Raw genomic sequence first — 7,157 nt, forward strand, 5'->3', positions numbered from 1 at the left:
TTTGACCTCAAAATTGCTGGTGAGAAAAGACTCCTACAACTAAATGAGTTAGAAGAAATCCGATAGGATGCATACAAAAATACTAAAATTTTCAAGGATAAAACCAAAAGATGGTATGACAGGCGCATAGCAAGGAAAGAAATAAAAGAAGGAGATCTTGTCCTCTTATTCAACTATAGATTGAAACTCTTTTCATGGAAGCTAAAATCAAGATGGTCCGGACCTTTCAAGGTCACCCGAGTCTTCCCATATGGAGCAGTAGAAGTGTGGAGTGAAACCTCAGGTGCATTTAAGGTCAATAGGCAGAGGTTGAAACCTTACTTTCAAGGAGAACCCATAAAAATGGGAGTCAATTGCACCCTCGACCATCCTACCGACAAACCATAACAAGCAAAGTCTAGCTAAAGACTATAAACAAGCTCTTTTTGGGAGGCAATCCAAAAATTTTTCTGAACTTTTCTTTTTCTCCTTTTTCATATTGATTTTAGTTTCATGCTCATTAGCATTTTTGTAGGATTTTTTTTGGAAAAGGGAGTAAAGAACAAGAGTGGAAAGGAATCTCCAAGTCAAAATCACAAAAGGGAAATTTGGACAAAACCAAGAAAGTAGCTTTATTGCTAAACTTTACATCCATTTCATATGTTGTGATGATAAAAAATTTTTATTTGACAAAAATTTGGAAAAATCAGAAAATTTACGGGTCGTGCACTGGTTTTACACGCCCCGTGTAACTTTTTGGAAGTTCATAAAATTCTTGCTTTTTTAACTCTGAGGGAGATAAAAAGTTACACGGGTCCATAGCCAAATTTACGCGGACTGTGTAATGTCTCTAGCAGAATAACTTAAAGCCAGGGAATTACACGGGCCTCCTTGTATTTGACACGGGTCGTGTAACATATCCAGTAAAGCAACTCGAGAGACAGAAAGTTACACTGGTCCCAGAGCTTATTTACACGGGCTGTGTACTACAACAGAATTTGAAATTTTCAAGCAGAAATTTACATGGCCCTACATATCGAGACCCGTATAGTGATACACGATCCGTGTATCGTGTCGCAAATGTGACTCTTGGGGCGCGAAATGAAGAGTCCTAACGGCTCTTTAAATGCACCCCTAGCATTAAAACCATTCATAAAGGCAAAACCCTTCATCTCCGCCCCTCCTAGGCTATAAAAACCCCTCAAATCTCATCTCCCTTCACCAAACCCTACTCTTCTCCTTCACAAAAACTCATCAATGGCTCCTACAAAGCGATCTGCAAGAAGAATCGGCTCTTCCTCAAGGCAAAGAGGAGAATCTTCATCTTCTCCACCTCAGACTCCACCCCAACGCCCAAGAATAAGGGTAGCCTCTCCCCAACCATCTCAACTAGCCCATCCTCCACCGCAACCCCAACCACAAGCCGCTCCACAACCCAAAATCTCCATTCCTTGGGGATTTCGTGATGATGCCCATAAGGCAATGTGCACCCGGCTTCACACCAAGAAAATAAGCTCCACCAAATACATGGATTTTTCGCTGCTGGAGCATATCGGGCTGCAGAACGAAATCAATGGGCTACTCGATAGCGTCGGGTGGACAAGGTTCGCCCAACTCTAATTTCCAACATACAAGGACACCACACTAGAGTTTTGGGCAGTTTTAAGGCCACCTTATGGCCTACTGATAGGGAGGATAAGGGCGGAATTGAATTTCACCTCCTCGATGTCGACCGGGTGATGAACATAGATGAGTTCAATGCCATTTTCAGCTTTTACAGTGCTGGCCACCAGGAGATCCCTAGGAACCTCATGCTCTACAATAATATCAGTTTCTGGAATTCCATTGCCCTGCGCACAGAGCCATATAACTCCAACAAGTCCAAATCCACGGGCATCACAAGTCCAGCCCTGCGCTTTATGCATTAGTTTGCCATCCATACCATCATAGGACGTGGCGACAGCCTTGGCATTGTAAACGCCAACGAGCTATTCTTCTTGTGGTGTATGGTCACGGGACAGCGCTGCAACATCGGGTTCTTTTTGTGCAACCATCTCCGATGCCTCTGTCATCAGTCAACTAGGCTCATCGTGCTTAGTGGCCTTGTCACAACCATTGCCCTCCACTTTGGCTTCGTTCTAGAACATCACAGGCTACGCTCTGTCACTAGAACGTCAATAATAGATCAAACTATCTGCATATCCATAGGGATATGTAAGAAGGTGGGCAACACATGCTACCTACTAGATGCCGAAGGAAATGCTATCCCTTGGAGAGACGAAGCACGAGAAGGACCTGGCGAGACTTCGCAGCCTCAAGAAGAAGGCCAAAAGCTGATGTTCCAATAGTCCCCCGTTCGAGTGCCTCCATACACACCACCACCAACAGATCCAGTCCTCACATACCTACAACGCATGGAGACCACAATATACAGCAGAATGCGAGCAATCGAGGACAGCCTCCAGAAAGCCCACAATAAATTGGACATGCTAATGGAGAAGCTAGATGATGAGGAGGAAGAGCTAGCATCGCCATTATCACCATCAGAGACCTTTTAGAGCTAGGACTATAGGATTGGATCTTTATTGTAATATCTTACATGCCTTAGTCCTAAGTTGCAATCATAGGTCTCTTTTATATGCTTAATGTCTAAACTTTTCAATACCTAATAAATAATATGCTTCCTTATAATCTTTGTACATTTTCTCTGATTTTGCATATTATTTTAACATTGAGGACAATGTCTGGTTTGAGTTTGGGGGGGAGGGGGGGGGGGGGGGTACAAGTGCATTGCATATCATTACATGCATATCATTACATTGTTTAAATTCAGCTACATTATTCTTGTGTATCAAAATTTTTCAAAATTTTTGAAAAATTTTGGACTTAAAATTGTGAAACTCAGCACTATAACTAAATTCTAGTAAGCTAATAATTAGACTCCACGGGATAAAGGAATGAACGTATCTAAATAGGCAAAAAGGGATTCTAACATGTTGTTTGTGAAGAAACTAATCTCTTTAATGGAACTAGACTAGTTAAACCTCTTTATAATTATTAATTTATCACATTGAACTTGTAAAATTAGGAGAACAATTTTTGAAATACAAGCAAACCTAAAAATGCCTCACCAACTCTAGAACATGTCTCTTGGACCTATCGAGGTGAAATCCTAGCATATGCTTGATGAAGAAATGATTAAGGCATTCTTTGATATAGCCTCATTAAGCCTTAGCCACGCCTAATTAAAATATATATCCCTTGTAGCCAACTTGAAGCCTATGTTTATCCCTTAAAATTCATTGCTTACCCATGTTATTTACTTAGCCCCTAGCCTAAACACCTACCTTACTCTTTTAAGGAAGTAAAATGCATAAGGAAAATGAAGGGAGGATGTAGAACTCATGAAAGAGTGCAAGTGTGCAATTGAAATCAAAGAAAAATTTGCCTTTCCAACCCAGCAAAAGGGATATAAAAAAAAAAAAAAGAGAGAAGAAGTCCCAAGATAAGTATCATGGAAGCATGCTTGGCACTATAAAAAGCCAAAAGCCCTTCCTCTCAATACAAAATCAGTATAATAAACTTAGTATACTTGGTATTTTATGCATACATGCTATCCTCATATTTGCATTCCCTAAAAACCTTTCATTGACAACCAAGTCATTATCCCCTTAGCCCTTTTACAACCCTTTTTAAAGACCTTTTGATCTTTTGAAAAGTGCATGCTATATTAGTGGAGATAGAAAATTGAGATATGCCTATGGAGTTGGAATTGAATTAGAATTTAATTACTTCATCACAATTACTCACAAAAGAAGCAAATTTGGGGGAGTTAGTGTTTCTCAAATCTATCCTGATAAAATAGGTTATTTGTGACTTATTAATGGCCTTACAAAGAGGAATAATTAGTTGAAGCACCATGAAAGGAGGTGAAGTTCTAAACAGGCAGCTAATAGAACCCTTATGCCTTGAAAGAGAGAAATTGATATGAAGGTTGGAGGAGTTAAATTCTATGCTTATTAAATTGTTGGTTATATTCCTAAGTATCTCTTGAAATATGTTTTAAAATAGAATTTTGCTTTGCTTAAGGATAAGTAAAAGTTTGAGTTTGGGGGTATTTTATACACTTGAATTGTATAGATATTTTTAAGCACATTTGTATACTATCTCATAGCATATAGGCAAGTATTTTCATGCATAGTAGTTGATTTCATTAGTTTTTATAATTTCTATTGTCAAGCCCTTAATTCTATATTTTCTGCATCGTTTCAGGTGTTTGGATAAAGCCCCATAGTATAGGAGAGTAAAAGGAAGCTTGGAGAGGTCAAGAGACTGAGTATTGCTGCTGATACAAAGTACACGGGTCGTGTAAGCCAAGCCCCAGAGCCGTGTAACTTTCTGCCAGAAGAAAGCCAAATAGCCAATGGAGAAACAAAAGAACACGGGTCATGTAATTAGACCCATGTAATCTGCATGGACCCGTGTAAGCCTCTGCTGGGCGCAAGCATGAGGAACCTTATGGGAACAATTGCACGCGGCCCGTGTAACCAGGCCCGTGTAGTTGGCATAGACCCGTGTAACTCTCTTTGCCGATGCAAGACTCCGCAGTTCCACTCCAGCAAGTTACACAGCCCTGGGTCGTGTAGTGACACACAGGCTGTGTACCTTGCAGCAGCCAGTTTTCAAACCCGAATTCCCGCTCTTGTTTACAGATTCAAATCAAACTCCTAAGGCTTTTGGGACTCAAAATGACCTAACTCTAGAGCAACAATTATAAATAGAAAGAGAAAACATCAGAAACGGGGGCTCTCTTTCTCTCTTTTATCTTTCGACAGCACTTTTAGGAGTTTTAAGAGAAACTCACATTCTGCACTCTCTCCAGCCGTCTTGAGGAGAAGAACATCAGTACCAAAAGGAGTTTTCCAGCTGAAGCTCCCAAGATCAAAGCTGCAAACTCTCTTCGGTTCCTTCATTTCATCTCCCTAGACAGATTTTTATTGCTTTATTTCTTCCACATGATATTCTTTTTACTATTTTTACCTTTTATCATGATGTTTGCTGAACTCACCATGAGTGAATAATTTTTTATATTCTGGAACTGGGAGAGTAATGCTTGTAATCATTGTTATGGATAAACATTAAATTTTATTTATTTATTGGATTTGAGATTTGTTCCTTAATTTAATTTCTTGTGATCTTAATGCAAGCTATGTGCTGGTACTCACTTAGCCATGATTATAGATGTTAATTGAAGGACTGAAAGGTTAAGATTAATATTAGAAATCAAGATCTTGAACCTAGGAATTCTGACCTAGACATAGGCTGATACCTTTGTGGAACTTCAAAATTAGTCAAAGACCTTAAGAGATTTTAATTAATCTGATCGCTACGAAATTAGGGATTAAGTTAATTAGAATACACCCTATGTACCTTGAGAGAGGACTTAGGATACCTTAGGATTGATTTCCATCAAGGTAAACGATCCTCAAAACTAGTGAATAAATAAGATGACATCCATAGCAAGATTCAAGTGTGAAATCTTAATTCCGGAATTATTCCAAAATAGATTACTTCATTTTAAGTTTACCATTCTAGTGTTTAAGGTTAACAAACTTCATTCTCTAAGTATTCGACAGTGTAGACAGTCAAAATTACTGTGTAGATTGGTACTTGCTAATCAAAGTCCTCGTGGAAACGATATTTTACGTATCACTTTATTACTTGTTAGCGATCCGTGTACTTGTGTGGTTGTAAAAATAGTGAAACAGCCTCAAATTCAGCTCTTTCTGAGTGTCCAAATACTTTAAACTCTTATGATCTGTGTAGATAGAGCATATTTCCCATACAAGTAATGTCTCCAGATCTTAAAAGCAAAAACAACTGCTGCTAGCTCCAAATCATGAGTGGGATAATTTCTCTCATGTGGGGGATAATTCCTCTCATGTGGCTTAAGCTGGCGTTAAGCATACGCAATAACATTTCTATCTTGCATTAACACACAATCTAATCCATTATGAGAAGTATCACTGTAGATAGTATACTTTTTACCCGATGTAGGTAAAGTCAAGACTGGAGCTTCAGTCAAACACCGTTTTAACTTATCAAAGCTCTCCTGACACTATTCAATCCACTGAAATTTTACATCTTTTCAAAGCAACTTCATTAGTGGAGAGGCCAAAATAGAAAATTCTTCTACAAATCTACGATAATACCCAACCAAACCAAGAAAACTGTGGACTTCTGTAATGTCACACCTGACCCCTCTGTAAGGTATAATATGATCCCATAGTATACCTAATGAAATATCAAACTTCACCTACCGATAAATCATTAAATATACTACAAGTTATTTTAAACACACCAAATACATTTTTAGTTAAGGAATAAATTAAATATTTTTAAAAATCAAGAAAATTTTTGTGAAAAATCCGCTTGGTGGCTGCTGTAATTTCAATAAATTAAATTTATGGAACCTATTAAATTCACCTGTAGCAATCTATATAACATAATGTAATCAATCATTAATCAAAATTTTGCTTTCTTTTATTCACAAATCCAAAGGATAAAGAAATAGTATTATCTTATTACAATCCAAAAGAAATATTTAATTACAATTTTATAAATCCCCACAATTACAACAAAAATATTACTACAAAGTTTATGTACAAACTACTCATTGTCTTTACATACATACATATTATAACACCTTACCCTTCTGTAAGGCATGATATGATCACGTAGTATACATAATGAATTACCGAATTTAACCTACCGATAACTCATTAAATATACTATAAGGGATTTTAAAATAATTCTAATATATTTGAGAGTTTTAAGTAATCATAAATAGTGGTTAAAGTGTCCTTTTAAAATTTGGTTAGACGTCATAAATATTTTTTTGTTTTTTATTCTTCTGCAATCTTTAAAATTTTACAAAAATTTTGACAAAATAACGGCTATAAATATAAGAAAACAGTTTTTCAATTCACCTGAAAAAGCAATTTGCAATAATATCCAAATTCCACTCAACATTTTCAGTATTTCACAATTCATTTCCCATTCTCATTTCAAAGAAATTAACAAATAGATACAGAAGTAAAATTTCAATAGTTACAACTCAAATATTAGAAGAGACTTTTTATACAACTGCTCAATATTCATGATTACATACATATATG

The sequence above is a fragment of the Hevea brasiliensis genome, chromosome 4 (genome assembly GCF_030052815.1).
Source record: "Hevea brasiliensis isolate MT/VB/25A 57/8 chromosome 4, ASM3005281v1, whole genome shotgun sequence".
NCBI lineage: Eukaryota > Viridiplantae > Streptophyta > Magnoliopsida > Malpighiales > Euphorbiaceae > Hevea > Hevea brasiliensis.